The sequence below is a fragment of the Taudactylus pleione genome, unplaced genomic scaffold (genome assembly GCF_031769625.1).
Source record: "Taudactylus pleione unplaced genomic scaffold, aTauple2 ptg000070l, whole genome shotgun sequence".
NCBI classification, from domain to species: domain Eukaryota; kingdom Metazoa; phylum Chordata; class Amphibia; order Anura; family Myobatrachidae; genus Taudactylus; species Taudactylus pleione.
The window spans coordinates 14911664-14931460 of NW_028284472.1; the positions used below are offsets into that span (position 1 = coordinate 14911664).

The window sequence follows — 19797 nt, forward strand, 5'->3', positions numbered from 1 at the left end:
TCATTAGTTTCTTCTGCCATTCCCAAGGAATATCAGATGTTTGCCGACGTTTTTTCTGAACAACAAGCAAATATCTTACCCCCTCATAGGGAATGGGACTGTCCAATTGAATTGATACCTGATAAGATGCCACCTCGTGGTCGTACCTATCCGCTGTCCTTGCCTGAGACTCAAGCCATGACCGAGTACATCCGGGACAACCTGGCAAAGGGGTTCATCCGCCCCTCTACTTCACCTGCCGGAGCTGGGTTTTTCTTCGTTGGCAAGAAGGACGGTGGTCTAAGACCATGTATCGATTATCGAGGCCTTAATGACATTACTGTAAAAAATCGATACCCTCTTCCCCTGTTTACTGAGTTGTTTGATAGGGTCAAGGGCTCTGTCATTTTTTCTAAATTAGATCTAAGAGGGGCTTACAACCTCATCCGTATCCGAGCTGGCGATGAATGGAAGACCGCTTTTAATACCAGAGATGGACATTTCGAGTATTTAGTAATGCCTTTTGGATTATGTAACGCCCCTGCTGTCTTTCAAAGTTTCGTTAATGAGATTTTCCGGGATCTGTTATATGTTTCGGTTGTTGTCTATCTGGATGACATACTGATTTTTTCACCCTCTGTGGCTAAACATCAAGAACATGTTAAGGAGGTCCTGACCCGTTTGAGAGAAAACCACCTTTACTGCAAACTGGAGAAGTGCGTCTTTGGAGTGCCCAGTGTACCTTTTCTCGGCTATGTAATATCTGGCTCCAGTTTAGAAATGGACCCCAAGAAGGTACAAGCAATTCTGGATTGGACCCGACCTCAGACACTGAAGGCCATCCAGAGATTGTTGGGCTTCGCCAATTATTATAGACGCTTCATTAAGGGATTTTCTACACTGCTGGCTCCCATTACAGCCTTGACCCGCAAAGGTGCTAATTCTGCCCAATGGTCACCTGAGGCAGAGTCTGCCTTTCATCTTCTAAAACAGGCCTTCATCTCAGCACCAGTCCTTCGACAACCAGATCTGGACAGGCCTTTTTTGTTGGAAGTAGATGCATCATCTGAAGCTGTGGGAGCAGTCTTGTCTCAACGTTATGAGGACAACCGAGTCCATCCGTGTGGGTTCTTTTCTAAAAAATTCTCTCCTGCCGAAAGGAACTACGCCATAGGTGAGCAAGAACTACTAGCTGTAAAGTTGGCGTTGAAAGAATGGAGATATTTGCTAGAAGGCGCCAAGTTTCCATTTACTGTATTTCCGGACCATAGAAATCTCCTATTTCTCAAAAACCTCCAATGTGTGAGTCCTCGTTTGGCCCGCTGGGCAATATTCTTTGCCAGGTTTCAGTTCACCCTGACCTTTCGGTCTGGAGCACTTAATCAGAAGGCTGATGCCCTATCGAGATCTCTCCTCTGTGATGATCAATCTGAAAATCAAAGCAATACCCCTGTCTTGGAATCAAGAGTTTTCGCCGCATTACAACTTCAGCCTCCGACGGGAAAATCATTTGTGGCCCCGGAATTAAGGAAGCAGCTTCTCACTTGGGCACATTCCTCTCGCTTCGCAGGGCACTCAGGCACTCGGAAGACCTTTGAGTTCCTGAAAAGACACTATTGGTGGCCTTCTATGAAGGCAGACATAATGGAGTTTATCTCTTCCTGCTCCTCCTGTGCCCAGCATAAATCATCACGACAAGCTCCAGCTGGGGAATTGCTTCCATTACCTACTCCATCGCGTCCATGGACGCATCTCTCCATGGATTTCGTCACAGACCTGCCAGTCTCTCAAGGTTTCAACACTATCTGGGTTGTAATAGACCGATTTTCTAAGATGGTCCACTATATACCGTTGAAGAAGTTACCTTCTGCCCCTGACCTGGCACAGTTGTTTCTCCAACACATATTTCGTCTACACGGCCTTCCTGCTGAAATTGTCTCTGACCGTGGTGTGCAGTTTACTGCAAAATTCTGGAGGGCTTTGTGTTCTGTTCTTCAAGTGAAGTTAAACTTTTCCACGGCCTACCATCCGCAAAGCAACGGCTCCACCGAGAGAGTTAATCAAGATCTAGAGACTTTCTTAAGAATTTTTATGTCATCTTCCCAGGACAATTGGGCTGCCTTGCTGCCGTGGGCTGAGTTTGCACATAATGCTTCCTACCACTCGTCAACTAACCAAACGCCATTTCAGGTTGTATATGGCCTTCATCCTCGTGTTCCCGAATTCCGAAGCCTGCCTGTTTTCGATGTTCCGGCCGTGGAGGACACGGTGCGGAATTTTGCTGCCATCTGGACTCAAGTACGGTCTGATTTGTTGAAGGCATCCTCTCGCTATAAGACCCAGGCCGATAAGAAGCATAGAATAGTTCCACGCATGCAAGTTGGAAGCCAGGTCTGGCTATCCACCCGGAATCTTCGTCTGAGGGTTCCTTCTATGAAATTTGCACCACGCTTCATCGGTCCCTTCTCCATAACAGAAGTCATTAATCCAGTGGCCTATTGTCTACAGTTACCCCCATACCTAAAAATCCCTAATTCCTTCCATATTTCCTTATTGAAGCCCCTGGTCCTGAATAAATTCCATAGTGCTCTACCTGCTTCTCCTCGAGTCCAGACAAGAGAGGAGTTGAGTTTGAGGTCGCCCGGATCTTGGACTCTCGTCTACGCAGAGGTCATCTACAGTATTTGCTGGACTGGAAAGGTAACGGTCCAGAGGAACATTGCTGGACCGATGCTCGTGATGTCCACGCTCCCACACTCATCAGGAGATTCCATTCTGCCCATCCGGAGAAGCCTGGTGAGTGTCCTGAGGCCACCCCAAAAGGGGGTGGTACTGTCACGGCCAGGGTATTTCAGCATGGCGATAGGCGAGTGTTACCTGTGAGGTCATTGTGGCGCGGGCTGTCTGGTGGCGGAGCTGGTGTCTGGCGGGGGGCTTTGGCTGCATGCGTTGTTGTGCGGGCCTGTTGTCACTCTGCGCTGGTAAGGCCTGGCGGCGTCTCCATTCCGTTTGGCATGGGCGCTGCCATCTTGCCTTCTGGCCATGTGATGCGGCTGGCCAATCCTGGTGAGTCACATGTTCCCTCCGGCCAGTAACAGCACGGCATGGGGTATTTAGGAAGGGTCAGTGCCTTCCTTCTTTGCCAGTGCAACGTGTATCTCAGCCTAGCTGAGAGGGAGTTCTCTGTGCTTTCCTGTTCCTGTGAATCCGCTGTCTGCCAGTCTGCCTGTCAGCTCCTAGTTCCCACTGGACTACACCGCTACCTCCATCACCCTTGCCCATACCTGAGTGCCTGAGCCTGCTGACATCCTGCACTTCAGTTCACTATCTGCAAACCTGGCTTGTTTATTTTCAGTTTCACTACCTGCACACCTGGACTGCTCTAATTGTTTCTACCTGGACATTAACCCTTTTGCTCCCACCACAGAACTCTTGTGCACATTTATATTTTCCTGGACTTTTATTTACTGCCACATTATATGTCCACTCGAGCACTTATTAAAAATCCTAGTTTTATTTACAAATCTGATTCTGTGATCGCTCCTGCTACCACCCCGGGTCCACAAATAACCCAGAACGTAACAATATATATCTATCTATCTATCTCATATATATCTCATCTCTATCTATCTCTCATATCTATCTATCTATCTATCTATCTATCTCGTATATATCTCATCTCTATCTATCTCATATACTGTATCTCTCATATCTCATATATTTATCTATCAATATATCTATCTCATATCTCTCTCTCTCATATCTATCTCTTATCTATCTCTCTCATATCTCTCGTATATATCTATCTAGCAATATATTATTATTATTATCATTTATTTATATGGTGCTACAAGTGTTCCGAAGCGCCTTACACAGTACATAGGCAAATAGGGTGGCTTACAGTAAAATACAATACAGGACATGAATAATATACATTGCTACATTCGCGACCATAACACCCAGATAAGTAACAGAGGAAAGCAACCAAGTGTTAGGTGCCCTAGTGGGGAGTAAAAAGTAGATGAAAGTAGAGTTAGGAGAAGCACAAGAGGGTAGAGAGCCCTGCTCATAGGAGCTTACATTCTAAAGGGGAGGGACAGACAGACAGGTGTGACACAGATGGGGTAGGCAGGGAGGAAGGAGTATGTAGCAGCAAGTTACGATGAAAGCTGGAAGGCTTTGATGAAATAGTGGGTTTTGAGAGCCCATTTGAAGGATTGTAGAGAGGTGGAGAGTCTGATGGGAAGAGGGAGAGAGTTCCAAAGGTAGGGAGCAGCGTGGACAAAGCTTGGAGGCGGGAGTGGGAGGAAGTAATCAATTGGCATGAGAGGCGGCGTGCATTTGTTAAACGAGAGGGCGGACAGGAGAGTGAAGATCAGAGATGTAAATAGGAGAGGAATGTGTGAGGGCTTTGTAAGTGAGTGTGAGAACCTTAAATTGGGTTCTGAAAGGGATGGGGAGCTAGTGGAGAGTTTGTAGGAGAGGGGAGACAGATGCAGAGCATTTTGAGAGGAAGATGAGCCGAGCAGCAGCATTGAGGACAGACTGGAGAGGGGCGAAAAGGGAGTTGGGGAGGCCAGATTTGAGGAGGTTACAGTAGTCCAATCTGGAGATGACCTATGAGGGTTTTAGTGGCATCCTGGGTGAGAAAGGGTCTAATCTTGGAAATATTTTTAAGATGAAAACAACAGAACTGCGAGAGATTCTGGATATGTCCAGGATAACTCCAAGACAGCGCACTTTGGGGCTAGAGGAGATAGTTGTGCCATCAATTGATAAAGAAATGGTGGGAAGTGTGGTTATGTTGGGGGGTGGGAAAATGATCAGCTCAGTCTTAGACATATTAAGTTTAAGAAATCACTGGGACATCCAGGAAGACATGGCAGAGAGACAGTTGGAGATATGAGTGAGTAGAGAGGGGGAGAGGTCAGGGGAGGAAAGGTAGATCTGAGTATCATCAGCATAGAGATGATATTGGAGGTCAAAAGAGCTGATGAGTTCACCTAGTGAGGACGTATAAAGTGAGAGAAGGAGAGGTCCAAGAACAGAACCTTGGGAAACACCTACTGTAAGAGGCTGTGGGGGAGAAGAGGAGTCATGAGATTAGACAGAGAAGGATCGGTCAGAGAGGTAGTAGGATAGCCAGGAGAGGGCAGTGTCACGTAGACCAAGGGAGTGAAGGATTTGCAGAAGGAGAGGGTGGTCCACAGTGTCGAAAGCAGCAGAGAGGTAAAGGAGAATGAGTAGAGAGTAGTGGGCCTTGGATTTAGCAGCAAGGTGGTCATTGCTGACTTTTGTGAGGGCAGTTTCAGTGGAGTGGAGAAAACGGAAGCCAGACTGAAAAGGGTCAAGGAGGGAGTGGGAGGAAAGAAAGGTAGTAAGGCGGTTGTAAACAACATGCTCAAGGGGCTTGGAGGCAAAAGGGAGGAGAGAGATGGGACGGTAGTTGGAGAGAGTGTTAGAATCAAGGGTAGGTTTTTTAAGAATGGGGGAGACAAGGGCATGTTTGAATGCAGCTGAGACAGTGCCTGATGATAGGGAGGGATTAAGGAGGTGGGCAAGATGGGAGCAGGCAGAAGGAAAGCGGTAGCAGAGGAGATGTGAAGGGATAGGGTCAAGGGGGGAGGTGGAAGGGGGGAGGACCAGATGAGGGACATGACTTCATCTCCAGATACAGGGGAAAATAATGTTAGAGTCGTTAAAATGGATGGGGAGGGGTGATCTGGGAAAGGAGAATGTGGAGAGCTGGGGGACTGGTGGGATATGATGTCCTGACGTATAGAGTCAATTTTAGATGTAAAGTAGGTAGCAAAGTCAAGTGCAGAGAGGGAGGAGGGGAGGCGAGGAGGGGGTGGGCGGAGGAGGGAGTTGAAGGTGGTGAAGTGATTCTGGGGATTTGAGGACGGAGAGGAGATTAGGTTCTTGAAGAGAGAGCAGCACTATAGGATGAGAGCGTACATTTGAAATGGAGAAAATATGCCTTAGAGCGTGATCTTCTCCAATGTCGCTCGGCAGTTCGTGAACACTTTTGCAGATATCTGGTGCATTTGGAATGCCAGGGTTGAGATGTGAATCTGCAATGGTGAATAGTGATCTCCGGAGCGGAAGTAAGGGAGGCATTGTATAGGGAAATGGCTTGTTCAGGGCAGGAGAGAGAGAGAGGATAGAGTAGAGAAGTGAGTCATGCTGAGAATATATCTATCTCATATCTCTCTCAATCATATCTATCTATCTATCTCATATCTCTCTCATATCTATCTATCTATCTCATATCTATATCTATCTAACTATCTATCTATCTATCTAAACCCTCTTTTACTCTCTAAAAAATGCACTAGGTTACTTCCATCTAATCTCTTTTACCCACCCTTAAAGTCCTGGTAAGGAGTGTACCTCCGGTTATTAATCCAGTGCATCCACCCAAGTATTGGTAGTATTCTGAGCCTACTTGGGAAAACCCTAGGTCACACACTGATCGATTGGTGTTGATATGGATTACTATAGTGTATTGTGTTGATGTAGCTTGTTTTCTGGTCCTCACCACCTTGTGTCACTCCACCATGAGAGTACACGCCATTAAACACAGCTTTATCTTTGTACAGTATATATTCAGACTAATAGTAACATACATAACTACTCTTCTATACATGAAAATAATCATTTCAGAATATGAGCACACATATACAGTTTTATATGAACAATGAGTAACAACATACAGAGATGACAACAATGTTGAAATTAATGCTCAGAAATAAGTTCGGAGAGTCTTGCTGGGGCTCCGTAGTTTGGGAAGTATACAGTAAACTTTTAAATCACTTCCAGGAGATAACTTAACCTATACCCAGGGAAGTACAGTAATTTTTATCTGTTGTTTAGATCTACAAAAAGTACCAACAACTTGTGTTTGGTCACACTAAACTGCTTACATACAAGTAATAATGTACATAAGAAGAGTCAGGTTCAGCCTAGGAAAAAGCCCGGGCTATGAGGTATATAGATGGTTTCTGAAGTTGTTACAGTGGCTATACAAAAAGTTACCTTTTATCCTTTGCTCCTGCTATATAAGAAACACTATCCAATTAGATTTGATACTACAGCTTCTAATTATAGCTGCTATGCGAATCCTGAATAACTTCAATTGACTGTGCAGAGAAGTCAATTGAAGTTCTATTTATGAGCTCACTGTAAAGATTTAAATGGCTACCTCTGTGACATAATACTGTATCATTGCGATAGTGACATATTACTGTATCATTGCGGTAGTGACAAGTAGAATGTAAGTTTCTGCTCCTTGTGTTCCAAGAAGTAGTAGGCACTGGGTTCTTTTCTATAACTTTGCCTAAAATAGGCTCCCCCAATTTTCTCTCTAAGGCCTGTATTCAATTAGTCGCGAAAAGTCCCGTTGCCTGTTTGGGACGCGTATTCGCGGCTTGCGCGTCCCTGGTTTTGCCCTATACAATTGCAGAACAGGTGAAAACGCAAATAGGCGAATGCATAACAGGCGGAAAGTACTGAATAAATTGGGGGAATCAGTCTGTACCCCAAAATAAGATGCTCTGACACTGGAAATCACTACAGATGTGTACTATTAGCCCTAATAAATGTACTTTGTGTCCTTAAGTTGTGTTAAAAGGTTTCTAGAAACTTTTTTGGGGAAAAGTGGTGAAAAATGATAGAAAACAGTATTTTTTGGTTAAAATAAATAGTCCAGTCAAATTTGGGGTACTTGAAAATGGGTGATAGCATATTTTTGTGTCTCTAAAGTGCAATTTTAAAAAAAGTAAATAATCCACCTTCTGCATGCACCTGCAATCCTGAAAACGCCTGCCCCATCCAAACAGCCCCCCAAGAAACCTATTTCGCTAATTTTTATCTTATTCCCCCAACTTTTTTCATCTTCGTCCCAAAAATTACATTTCTTTTTTGGGGTGTTCTGAGGTAAAAAAATTTTCCTGATTTGTCCTTTTGGGGGGGGGTCCAAAGTGTTCTGAATCAGTTCTCCAAAATTTGTACCCCAAAATAGAGATTCTGCACTTTTTTTCGCCTGCCATTCATTGGAGACACTTTAACAGTGCATTGAGTTTCCGCGTACGTGAAAACGTCTTGGAATTGAATTTGGATATAAGATGCAAGCAGGCGAAAAGTGGCAATAGGCAAAACTTTTTTGCGGATTTAGGCTTTTCGCTTCTATTTGAATCCGACCCTTAGGCTGAAGGCTTTATAAGTGTTATTATTCCCCTTGTGACTTATCAATATTACAGCCTTTCTTTATGGTAATGAGCAGTAATAAAAGTGCTGGGTGAAGAGTCAGGCAGGCACTGAAGGGAGGGAACACCAGATGAGCCGTTCTATTTATACTCTCGTCCTCTGGTGCCACGCGACCCCTCTCTCTGACTACGCAACCTTTTTTTTCCCGCTCGCAGCGTGAGCCACTCATGCTTTACCGTAGCTCTAGAAATTTCTCAGGCAGCATGCGCCTCACTGCACCCTCATTCCTATATAACACGATATATTGTAAATATACATGTTTATGTACACTAATAAATATACACAGGGAAAAATATTGCACCTATTGAAATTAAGGATGGAGATTACTTATTGAATATACAATTATATAAGATACACATTCCAATATAAGTACATGACATATCTATTTTTTTCCTCAGGAATTGTACAGTAATACATAAAATTTTCAGTGTATACATAATTTGTTAAAGGTATTTATCCAAATAATTTTTCTTTAACCCTTAACCATATCTATATATCTCATATCTATCTATCTATTTATCTACCTCATATCTATCTGTCTATCTCATACACAATCTATCTCATATCTATTTATCTCATATCTACAGTATCTCAAATCTATCTATCTCATACACTCATATAGATAGATAGATAGATAGATAGATAGATAGATATGAGAGTGTATGAGATAGATATGAAATATATAGATAGATATGAGATATATAGATAGTGTATGATATAGAGAGATAGATATGAGATAGATAGATAGATAGATAGATAAATAGCTAGATATGAGATAGATAGATAAATAGATAGTTATGAGATAGATGGATATCTATCTATCTATCTATCTATCTATCTCATAATCTATCTCTCTATCTCATACACTATCTATCTATCTATCTCATATCTATCTATCTCATACACTATCTATTTCATATCTATCTCTATCTCATATCTATCTATATCATATCTATCTGTCTATCTCATACACAATATATATCTTATCTATTTATCTCATATCTATCTATCTATCTATCTATCTATCTATCTATCTCATACACTATCTCTCTCATATCTATCTCTCTATCTCATACACTATCTCATATTTATTTATCTATCTCATATCTACAGTATCTCATATCTATCTATCTCAAACACTATCTCATACACTATATATCTCATACACTATCTAATATCTATCTATGTATCTCATATCTATCTCATACACTATATATCTGTCTATCTCATATCTATCTTTCTCATATATATTTATCTATCTATCTCACACACTATCTTCTATCTATCTATCTATCTAATGTTTGTCTGTCTATCTATTTGTCTCACATCTATCTATCTATCTATCTATCTATCTATCTATCTATCTCATGTTTGTCTGTCTATCTATCTATCACATATCTATCTATCTATCTATCTATCTATCTATCTATCTATCTAATGTTTGTCTGTCTATCTATTTGTCTCACATCTATCTATATATCTATCTATCTATCTATCTCATGTTTGTCTGTCTATCTATCTATCTATCTATCTATCTATCTATGCAGAGATTTGTACTCCATACTATCCTGTAATGGAGACACACAGTAGGATACTGGTCAGACATCTTCAGTGGTGCAGGTGTCACATAATAAGCAGGTAAGCCTATGGGCTTGTTTGCACTACTAACAGTTCATAAGATAACAGCAAGAATTTCTATTATGTTCAGTCAGTATATAAGATTAAAATGACACAACCCAAGGACATATCAGTCACTGCATAGCAGGTTTTGGGAGCTCAGAAGAGAACAGGGGGGCCCTCCAGGCATAGATAGACCAGCATCCCTGGGCCCCTGTGACCGCTATTCCACAAAGCAGCCCCATCAGCCGCTCCGGCGTCACCTCTACCCCTGACAATAACATATTGTACAAGACAAGGGGCTATATTTACGAAGAATTTTCTTCTCCAACATGCTGAGAAGCAGCAGCTTGCAAAAGCCAAATCTAGGTATAGCTCATGGTCACAACTCCAGGTCTTGATAAGACGCCTACTAGCCTCACACGCAGTCACGTTTCACCATTTGGTCATGAACACCCACTTCTCCAGTCTCCTCGGCTGGTAGCGGTAAATGATGGGATCATCCAAAGGTAATATGTTCTCTATACTAAAGATGAACGATTCGGTTTCTTCTGAAAACCGAACACATCCAAACTTTTGGGTTCCGAGTCGAACTGAGTGCCAGCTCAGTCCCAGCTCAGATCTCTTTGGGGTACCGAGTAGAACCAAGTCGTGACTCGGGTCTTCCCGTCAAGTTCGGAATTCGGATCCCCAAAAACGATCTTGTGTGTTTTGCATTGCATGTAAGTCCCTCCCTCGTGCTCTCAGGTGCCATTTCACACAGGAGAGTCTACGGAGAGGGTGTGAGCTGTGGTTCATGCTGCAATACTACATACTAGTCACCATTAGAGAGAGCTTTAGGTAGATGAAGTGGGTGGGGAGTATGTTAAAGACTGCAGGCATCTTTGTCCTATGTATGTTTGTCAGACACTAGTAGAACCTGTAATCCAGTGCAAAGCTGCACACAGGCTCTAGTGTACGCTTGTTAGAAGTGAACTTGAAGTGAGCTGCACTTACTTACAATTGTTTAGATGTGATACATTCTTTTACACTGCCATGTGTTTGTGCCACTGCTCTGTCACCTAGTGTAGCCGGTCAGCTCACTGCAGCCTTTGGCCAGTCTTGGTGAAAACAATATTGTGTGCTGTGTGGTAGACAAAACTGATTGGAATTTGATGTTATTGATGTTAGTAATACTGTAGGAACAGAGGGCCTGATCCAGAGCCGGATGCTCTGACCAGAGCGCTCGCTCTGAATCAGGGCCCTCCTACCTCAACTTGGAGCGACCTCATGGACGCTCGCATACCTGTGGGTAAGACCATCGGGCTTGCGATGAGACCCTGCGGTAGGGTCTCGCTGCCGCAAGCCCTGGAGTGATTTTGGCTCTATCAGAGCCAAAATCACTCCCACTGACATCACTAGTGATGTCAGTGGGGCCGGACTCAGACGGTAGGCGTTCCCATGGGAACGCCTCCATCTGGCAGCCACGCCCCCGGTCACTCACCATCGACAGCACGCCCCCTTTGGTGCGAGACCCCGAGCGACGGATTCCCTGTCGCTCGCCGGGTCTCGCGCATGCACACGACGGAGCTCCCTCCGTCGTGCGCATGCGCACTTAGGCACCATCGACCCGCTTGCGAGCGTCCAGCGCTCGCGAGCGGGTCAGAATCAGGCCCAGAAACCGGTCCAAATTATATGATTTTAGCTGTTTTTATAAATTTGTTAAGAAATCCAGATCCAAAACTAAAAGCAAAACTAACCCATAACAATTGAGGGTCATTTTGCCAAAACCAAAACAGGACAATAATTTACAATTATTACAATTAAAACACGGGGGTCTGCGTACTTCTCTACTCTATACCAGTAGTTCTCAATTGCAGCCCTCAAGTATTCCTGAACAGGTCATGTTTTGAGGATATCTGTCTGTGGAAGCAGGTGGCATAATTACTGACCCAGTAAAACAGAATAACTCACCAGTGTATGATTAAGAAAATCCACAAAACATGACCTGTTGGTGGCACTTCTCTATACAGTTCCTTCGATGAATTTCAGCAACTTTTTATTATCAATTCTGTTGTTGGTCTTTTTTCTTCTACTAATGTTGTTGGAATTTGTATATCCAGTGAATCCATATGGTGGCACAGTGGTTAACATTGCTGGCTCACAGCACTGGAGTCATAGGTTTGATTCTGAGAGGACCCTACCTGTTTGGAGTTTCTATGTTATCCCTATGTTTACACGGGTTCCCTGTGAGTACTTCAGTTTCTTCCCACACTCCAATGACGTCTGATGAAATTAACCCTATGTCTGTTTTGAAAGAGTGCGCTACTGTCCAGTCTTCCATTTTTCCAGGGAGGCTTCATACCCTATCCCAAGATGGCCACTGTGATCACTACTGAGCATGTGCAGGGATCATCTTGTCTTTACTGTGAGAGAGTGACACAGTGGGAGAGAGAAGACCCCTAAAGAGAACCTGGTTAATACCTGCATTTAACGCTGTTCCAGCATCCTGCACTGCTACTCATTTGCAGCGTAAACTCACTGGCTGGTGAGCTGTATGGACCCTGCTTTGCTCGGTCTGCTCTATTACAAGTGTACATGTTACAGTGGGTATGGCTGTACCTGCTATATCAATAAACCAACAACACTGGTTAAGTAATTGCTCTGTTTATAGTTCGATTCATCTGCTGGTGTGTGCCTATGTAACTCTGCAATTTCAACACCTGCACACACATAATATCCTACAGGTTCTGGGCTCAGGAACACAGACGTAAGGTACCCAGATATCCAGACATACAAGCTATTAGAGACACACATAGCAGCACACAGATATCATCTTAGGCACATGTGTAGTGCAGATTGCATAAAAACACAGAGTGAAGACAGCACAGAGTATTTCCAGTGCAGTATAGAAGCATAAAATACAGGAGCTACACCCATAATGGGGTCAACCAAGCTAAAAGGTGCAGACATATTATACAACCTGGACGTTTGCTATAGAAATGCATTTAAAGCGTGAAAGGTCACTGTAGAACCAGATGCAGATTCAAGCCCAGATGATATAGAGATAGCCATGGGGACAACAGGCTTAAGTGTAGAGAAACATGTGTACTATATAATACATGGAAAAGAGCCAGCATGAAAAACATGTGGACAGCAGTGCAAGCAGCATAGTAAGATGGGGGTTTCATGAGGAGGATACATTTAAGATGTGTATTGTATAACACCAAATTGAATGGATGCAGCAATATAAATGATGTCTGTATCTGAGCAACTAACGTCTGTTGGAGTGCAAGTGGATGATGAAGAGATTACTACAGCAATGCTGCAGAACTTGATGCCTGAGATTGACTTTCTGGTTGTGGCGTTGCAGGCAAACACAGCAAAGTTAACAACAGACACAGTCAGATCAAAGTTATTGCAGTTTCAAGAATGTGTGCCTTGCGATTTTAGTGCTGAGATAACTGCATTACATACAAAAAGTGAAAGATTCAGAAAATGTTAATTCAAGTATTATAATTGTCACAAGATAGGTCACAGAGCAATTAAGTGCAAATTAAAGAATGCAAATTGTATGTAAAGCCAGAAATGTGATGACAGAGATGAGTTAGTCCGGATTGTAACAAATAGCCATAGAAAATATTAGTGTTATATTGATTAAGGCAAAACAAGGCATTTCAGTTGCAATGAGGAATGGTTCACCAAGTTAAACAGATTTGACCCTCTCTCTATCAAACAAATAATTCCCTTACAGCTACTAAAGTTTGGCAATTATAGCTCATTTAAAATAATGACAAAAATAAAAGTCAAAGAGATCCAAAATGTGCTTTATGTACCAGAAATGGGAACAAATCTCATAGCCATCAGTGTCCTAGAACAGAGAGGGCCACAGCAGTTTATCTCAAGAACTGTTCTCATACAGTTACCCTAAAGGACATAACAACTATTGAAGCCTGGTCAAAGAGAAAACTAAGTGTAAATACATCTCAGAACCTTTGGAAGTACACCATATGTGCATTTACCAAAGGAGAATAGATGAAAGCTGGATTCAAAGTCAGTAGAGTGCATCATGTTTGGCTATTGTCATGAAAGCAAAGATTACAGATTGTGGAATGCAAATACCAGAAAGCTTGTTAAGTCACAAGATGCTATCTTTAAAGAAGCAACACATATTGTAGAATAGTTGGAAACTGATATGCGGATCAAGTGTGTCACTACTGGACATGCCAGCAGCAGAAGATGACTATCAGTGTGGAAGATCAACCACAGAGGAGATTTTCTGTAAGATCAAATATCGGCATTCCACCTAAGAGGTATGAGGAGGAATTTCAAAACATTGCATTCAGTGAGTCTCAACTCTCAAGGTATCCAGAAGCCAAAACCAAAGTCTGATTGAATGGAAATCCAAGGGAGGAAAAACTTTGCAAGATTTAAAAACCACAAGTGTGAAAAGCATCAAGAATCGTGATAGTTGCAGCAATAATAATAATAATAATAATATTAATATGAAACTTTACATTTTACAGACAAAAAAATGTCGAATAGATTTCTATTATTTTTATTCTGGTATTGCCTCCTCTTTTTTTTTATATATACTGTAGTAATGGAGAACAGGCAGATCTCTTCACAAACAGGAATTGCAATTGAACTGTGCCAATGTTTCACCAAGTTATCAGACCATTGTAAAGTGAGTCCTGTTGTGTTGTGCAAAGAAGTCATATGGGGTTGTGCACACAGAGGCCTATGGGATCTGATGTCTCCTTTCAAGTACGTATAAAGGTTCTTAAAAAAAATATTTCCTCTTCCTCTTCTGCCCCTACCTCACTTATGTTGTCAGCCAAGCGATTTCTGCATCACCTTGCACATTTTGGACCTGCTTTTGAGTGGAATATAATTGCGCAATTATTAGCAGACTGTGCACGTGCCGAAGAGACCAATCTCAGACTACGTATGTGCTGCACCATACATTTGTACCATGCACACTGTAAGTACCATGCACACTGTAAGTACCATGCATATGTACCTAGGAAGCAGGATCAGCAGGGCCGCTAAGAGCTGACAAGGTTCCCCAGGTAACCAATACCAGAATCTCCCTCTCCCCCTCTTTGGGCCCCTGAGGGTCGGAACCTGGGGAACCTCTACATTTCATGCCTTCATTAGAAAAATGTGTTCTTTGGGTTTGAAGGATAGTGGAAAGAAAACTAGACATTAGGGATGATTTATTAATACCACTGTAACATTTGGACTGTGGATCCGATTCAGGGCCTGATTCAGACCCGCTCGTGAGCGCTATGTGCTCGCAAGCGGGTCGATGGTGGCCCAGTGCGCATGCGCACGACGGAGCCGGCTCCGTCATGTGCATGCGTGAGACCCGGATAGCGACTGGCAAACCGTCGCTCCGGGTCTCGTACCAAAGGGGGCGTGCTGTCAATGTTGAGTGACAGCACGCCCCCTTTGGTGGGCGGGCCGGGGGAGTGGCTGCCCAAACAGAGGCGTTCCCATGTGAATGCCTCTGTTTGGGGACGGCCCTACTGACATCACGAGTGATGTCAGTAGGAGAGATTTTGGATCTGTGAGAGCCAAAATCTCTCTGGGGCTTGCGGCAACGAGACCCTACCACAGGCAAGCCCGATGGTCGCGATGGTCGACTCTTGACCATCGCAACCATCTTCCTGGCTGCTCGCTATAGCTGTGGGTGGTCACCCACAGCTATGCGAGCGGCCTGGAGGCCGCTCTAAAAAACAAGAAGGCCGGCCCTGATTCAGCGCGAGCGCTCTGTCAGAGCGTCCGGCTCTGAATCAGGGCCTCAGGGCCTGATTCAGAGCCGCTCGTAAGCGGCCGCTCGTTCGCTCCGAGCGATGTTCGCACATCTGCGCATGCGTATGGGTCGTAATACGCATGCACCAACCGGTCAGTGCGGTCGGAAATCGTGTGCTCGCAAAATAGCGAGTGCCTGCTAATTTGAGTGACAGGATGAGGCGTTTGTGGGTGGTAACAGGGGAAGGTGCTTGAAAACGGGGAGTGGAGATCCGAACGCAGGCGTGCCAAACGGTCAAAACGGGCGTTTTAAGGGTGTGCATAATTAACAAAGCAGCGTCATCGGCCACGTCACTTGGTTGTCTCTTAGCCTGAACTGTTCGCATGATTGCGGTAGGAAAATCCAACCACAAGCACTGCGAGTAGTTCAGACGCCTTTTGATGTACTCGATTAATCTAATAAATAGCGGAGATGACGTATGATGCGAACGGCCAGGGGGCGTCTTTACAAAATAGCGAGCGCATATTTCGTTCGCTCGCTCAGACATAGAGGCGTCAACAGACCGCAAAGAGCGAGCGCTCAATTTAAATATCCAGCCCCTTTTTCTGAACGAGTGAGTGCAAATAGCGTCCGGCTCTGAATCAGGCCTTCAGTACGGATTGCAATTGCGTTTGCAGTAGGGGTGAGCGGGTTCGGATTTCTGAAATCCGAACCCCCCCGATCCGAGTCCGATCCGAGTCAGGCTCGACTTTTCCCGCCTGACTCGGATCTGACATCGAGGCAAAACGTCATCATCCCGCCTTCCGAGTCTCGCGGGTTTTGGATCCTATATAAGGTACCCGCGTCGGCGCCATTTTCTCACTCGGCTGTGGACAGTGAAGAGGGAGGGTGGGAGTTAGTGCTGTGTAGTGTAGTGTAGTGTAGTGCTGCTGTTGTCCACTACTTCAAAGTCCATAGGGGCTGGCTGTGTTGTGCTGTGCTGCTGTTGTTAATAGGGGCTGTGTCCACTACTTCAAAGTCCATAGGGGCTGGCTGGACTGTGTTGTGCAGTCAGTTCCAAAGTCCTGTGCAGTGTCCCAGTCCTAAAGGGGTGCTGTAGTGTTGTCCAGGGGGTGCTCTGTCCATCAGGGGTGCTCCCCCCAAGTGCTAAAAAAATAATATATTTTCTGTGTTTGTGAATTGTGTGCGCAGTAGCCGCACGTGCATCAACAAAGTAGTGCCAAGCGTGCGCCTGTGTCATAAGTAAAGGGCCGGCTGGCTTGACCGTTAAGGGTGCTGTAACCCCCGAAAGTACACTCCAGTCCAAACCAAAAAAAAAATTATTTTCTGTGTTTGTGAATTGTGTGCGCAGTAGCCGCACGTGCATCAACAAAGTAGTGCCAAGCGTGCGCCTGTGTCATAAGTAAAGGGCCGGCTGGCTTGACCGTTAAGGGTGCTGTAACCCCCGAAAGTACACTCCAGTCCAAACCTAAAAAAAAATTATTTTCTGTGTTTGTGAATTGTGTGCGCAGTAGCCGCACGTGCATCAACAAAGTAGTGCCAAGCGTGCGCCTGTGTCATAAGTAAAGGGCCGGCTGGCTTGACCGTTAAAGGGTGCTGTAACCCCCGAAAGTACACTCCAGTCCAAACCAAAAAAAAATTATTTTCTGTGTTTGTGAATTGTGTGCGCAGTAGCCGCACGTGCATCAACAAAGTAGTGCCAAGCGTGCGCCTGTGTCATAAGTAAAGGGCCGGCTGGCTTGACCGTTAAGGGTGCTGTAACCCCCGAAAGTACACTCCAGTCCAAACCTAAAAAAAAATTATTTTCTGTGTTTGTGAATTGTGTGCGCAGTAGCCGCACGTGCATCAACAAAGTAGTGCCAAGAGTGCCCCTGTGTCATAAGTAAAGGGCCGGCTGGCTTGACCGTTAAAGGGTGCTGTAACCCCCGAAAGTACACTCCAGTCCAAACCAAAAAAAAATTATTTTCTGTGTTTGTGAATTGTGTGCGCAGTAGCCGCACGTGCATCAACAAAGTAGTGCCAAGCGTGCGCCTGTGTCATAAGTAAAGGGCCGGCTGGCTTGACCGTTAAAGGGTGCTGTAACCCCTGAAAGTACACTCCAGTCCAAACCAAAAAAAAATTATTTTCTGTGTTTGTGAATTGTGTGCGCAGTAGCCGCACGTGCATCAACAAAGTAGTGTCAAGCGTTCGCCTGTGTCATAAGTAAAGGGCCGGCTGGCTTGACCGTTAAGGGTGCTGTAACCCCCGAAAGTACACTCCAGTCCAAACCAAAAAAAAAATTATTTTCTGTGTTTGTGAATTGTGTGCGCAGTAGCCGCACGTGCATCAACAAAGTAGTGCCAAGCGTGCGCCTGTGTCATAAGTAAAGGGCCGGCTGGCTTGACCGTTAAGGGTGCTGTAACCCCCGAAAGTACACTCCAGTCCAAACCAAAAAAAAAATTATTTTCTGTGTTTGTGAATTGTGTGCGCAGTAGCCGCACGTGCATCAACAAAGTAGTGCCAAGCGTGCGCCTGTGTCATAAGTAAAGGGCCGGCTGGCTTGACTGTTAAAGGGTGCTGTAACCCACAAAGTACACTCCAGTCCATACCCAAAAAAAAATTATTTTCTGTGTTTAGCCGCACGTATATATCAAATCGATATAACATAAATGGAGGACCAAACTTTCTCCGATAAAAATAAAATAGAGAAAGATCAAGAACCACTTCCTCCTAGTGCTGAAGCTGCTGCCACTAGTCATGACATAGACGATAACATGCCATCAACGTCGTCTGCCAAGGCCGATGCCCAATGTCATAGTAGAGGGCACATACAATCCCAAGTGGCAAAGTTCAGGAAAATGACCTTGAAAAAGACATTTAAATCAGCTGAAGAGAAACGTAAACTTGCCAATATGCCATTTACGACACGGAGTGGCAAGGAACGGCTAAGGTCGATCCCTAGTATGTTCATGACTAGTGGTTCAGCTTCACATGACGATGGAAGCCCTCCTCCCACTAAAAAAATCAAAAGAGTTAAGCTGGCAAAAGCACAGCGAAGAACTGTGCTTTCTAAGAAGATATCACAAATCCCCAAGGAGAGTCCAAGTGTGGTGGTGGTTGCGATGCCTGACCTTCCCAGCACTGGACCGGAAGAGGTGGCTCTTTCCACCATTTGCACGCCCCCTGCAAGTGCTGAAAGGAGCACCCACAGTCCACTTGCTGATATGCAAATTGAAGATGTTACTGTTGAAGTACAACAGGATGAGGATACTGGTGTAGCTGGCGCTGAGGAGGAAGTTGGCGAGGAGGATTCTGATGGTGATGTGGTTTGTTTAAATCAGGCTCCGGGGGAGACAGTTGTTGTCCGTGGGATGAAAAAGCCCATCACGGTCATGCCTGGGCAGAAGACCAAACATTCCACCTCTTTGGTCTGGCAATATTTCTATCCAAATCCGGACAACAACTGTCTTGCCATATGTACCATATGTAAAGGTGAAATAAGTAGGGGTAGGGACGTCAACCACCTAGGAACATCCTCCCTTATACGGCACCTGCAGCGCGTTCATAAAAAGTTACTGTCAAGTTCAGAAACTTTGGCTAAGACCGTAAGCAGTCCAGGGACACCTAAATCCCGTTGTCCTGTTGTATCCAAGCGCCTGCAAACCACACCGTCAACTCCCTCCTCGTCAATTTCCTCCTTAGTCAGGATCGGAAGTAGTCCTGCAGGCCATGTCACTGGCATGACTGACTCTCCTATCCGGGATTCCTCTGGAGGATCCTGCATTGCTACGCCTACTGCTGCCGCTGCTGCTGTTGCTGCTGCTGGGAGTCGTTCATCATCCCAGAGAGGAAGTAGGAACACCACTACTTTTACTAAACAATTGACCCTCCAACAGTCCTTAGCGAGGAGGATGAAGTACGACAGCAGTCATCCTGAAGCAAAACGTATAACTGAGGCCTTGACTGCTATGTTGGTGTTAGACGTGCGTCCGGTATCCGCCATTAGTGCAGTGGGATTTAGACAATTGATGGAGGTAGTGTGTCCCCGGTTCCAAATCCCGTCTAGATTCCACTTCACTAGGCAGGCGATACCGAGACTGTACAGAAACGTCAGAAAAAGTGTCCTCAGTGTCCTGAAAAATGCCGTTGTACACAATGTCCACTTAACCACGGACATGTGGACAAGTGGAACAGGGCAGACTAAGGACTATATGACT

At 44.6% G+C, this 19797-nt stretch overlaps 1 protein-coding gene across 1 annotated transcript in view; it reads right to left on the bottom strand.

Moving 5' to 3' along the window:
• Window positions 1-19797, bottom strand: part of LOC148533789 (adhesion G protein-coupled receptor F5-like) — a 147916-nt gene that overhangs the window by 83044 nt on the left and 45075 nt on the right. The window lies entirely within an intron of this gene.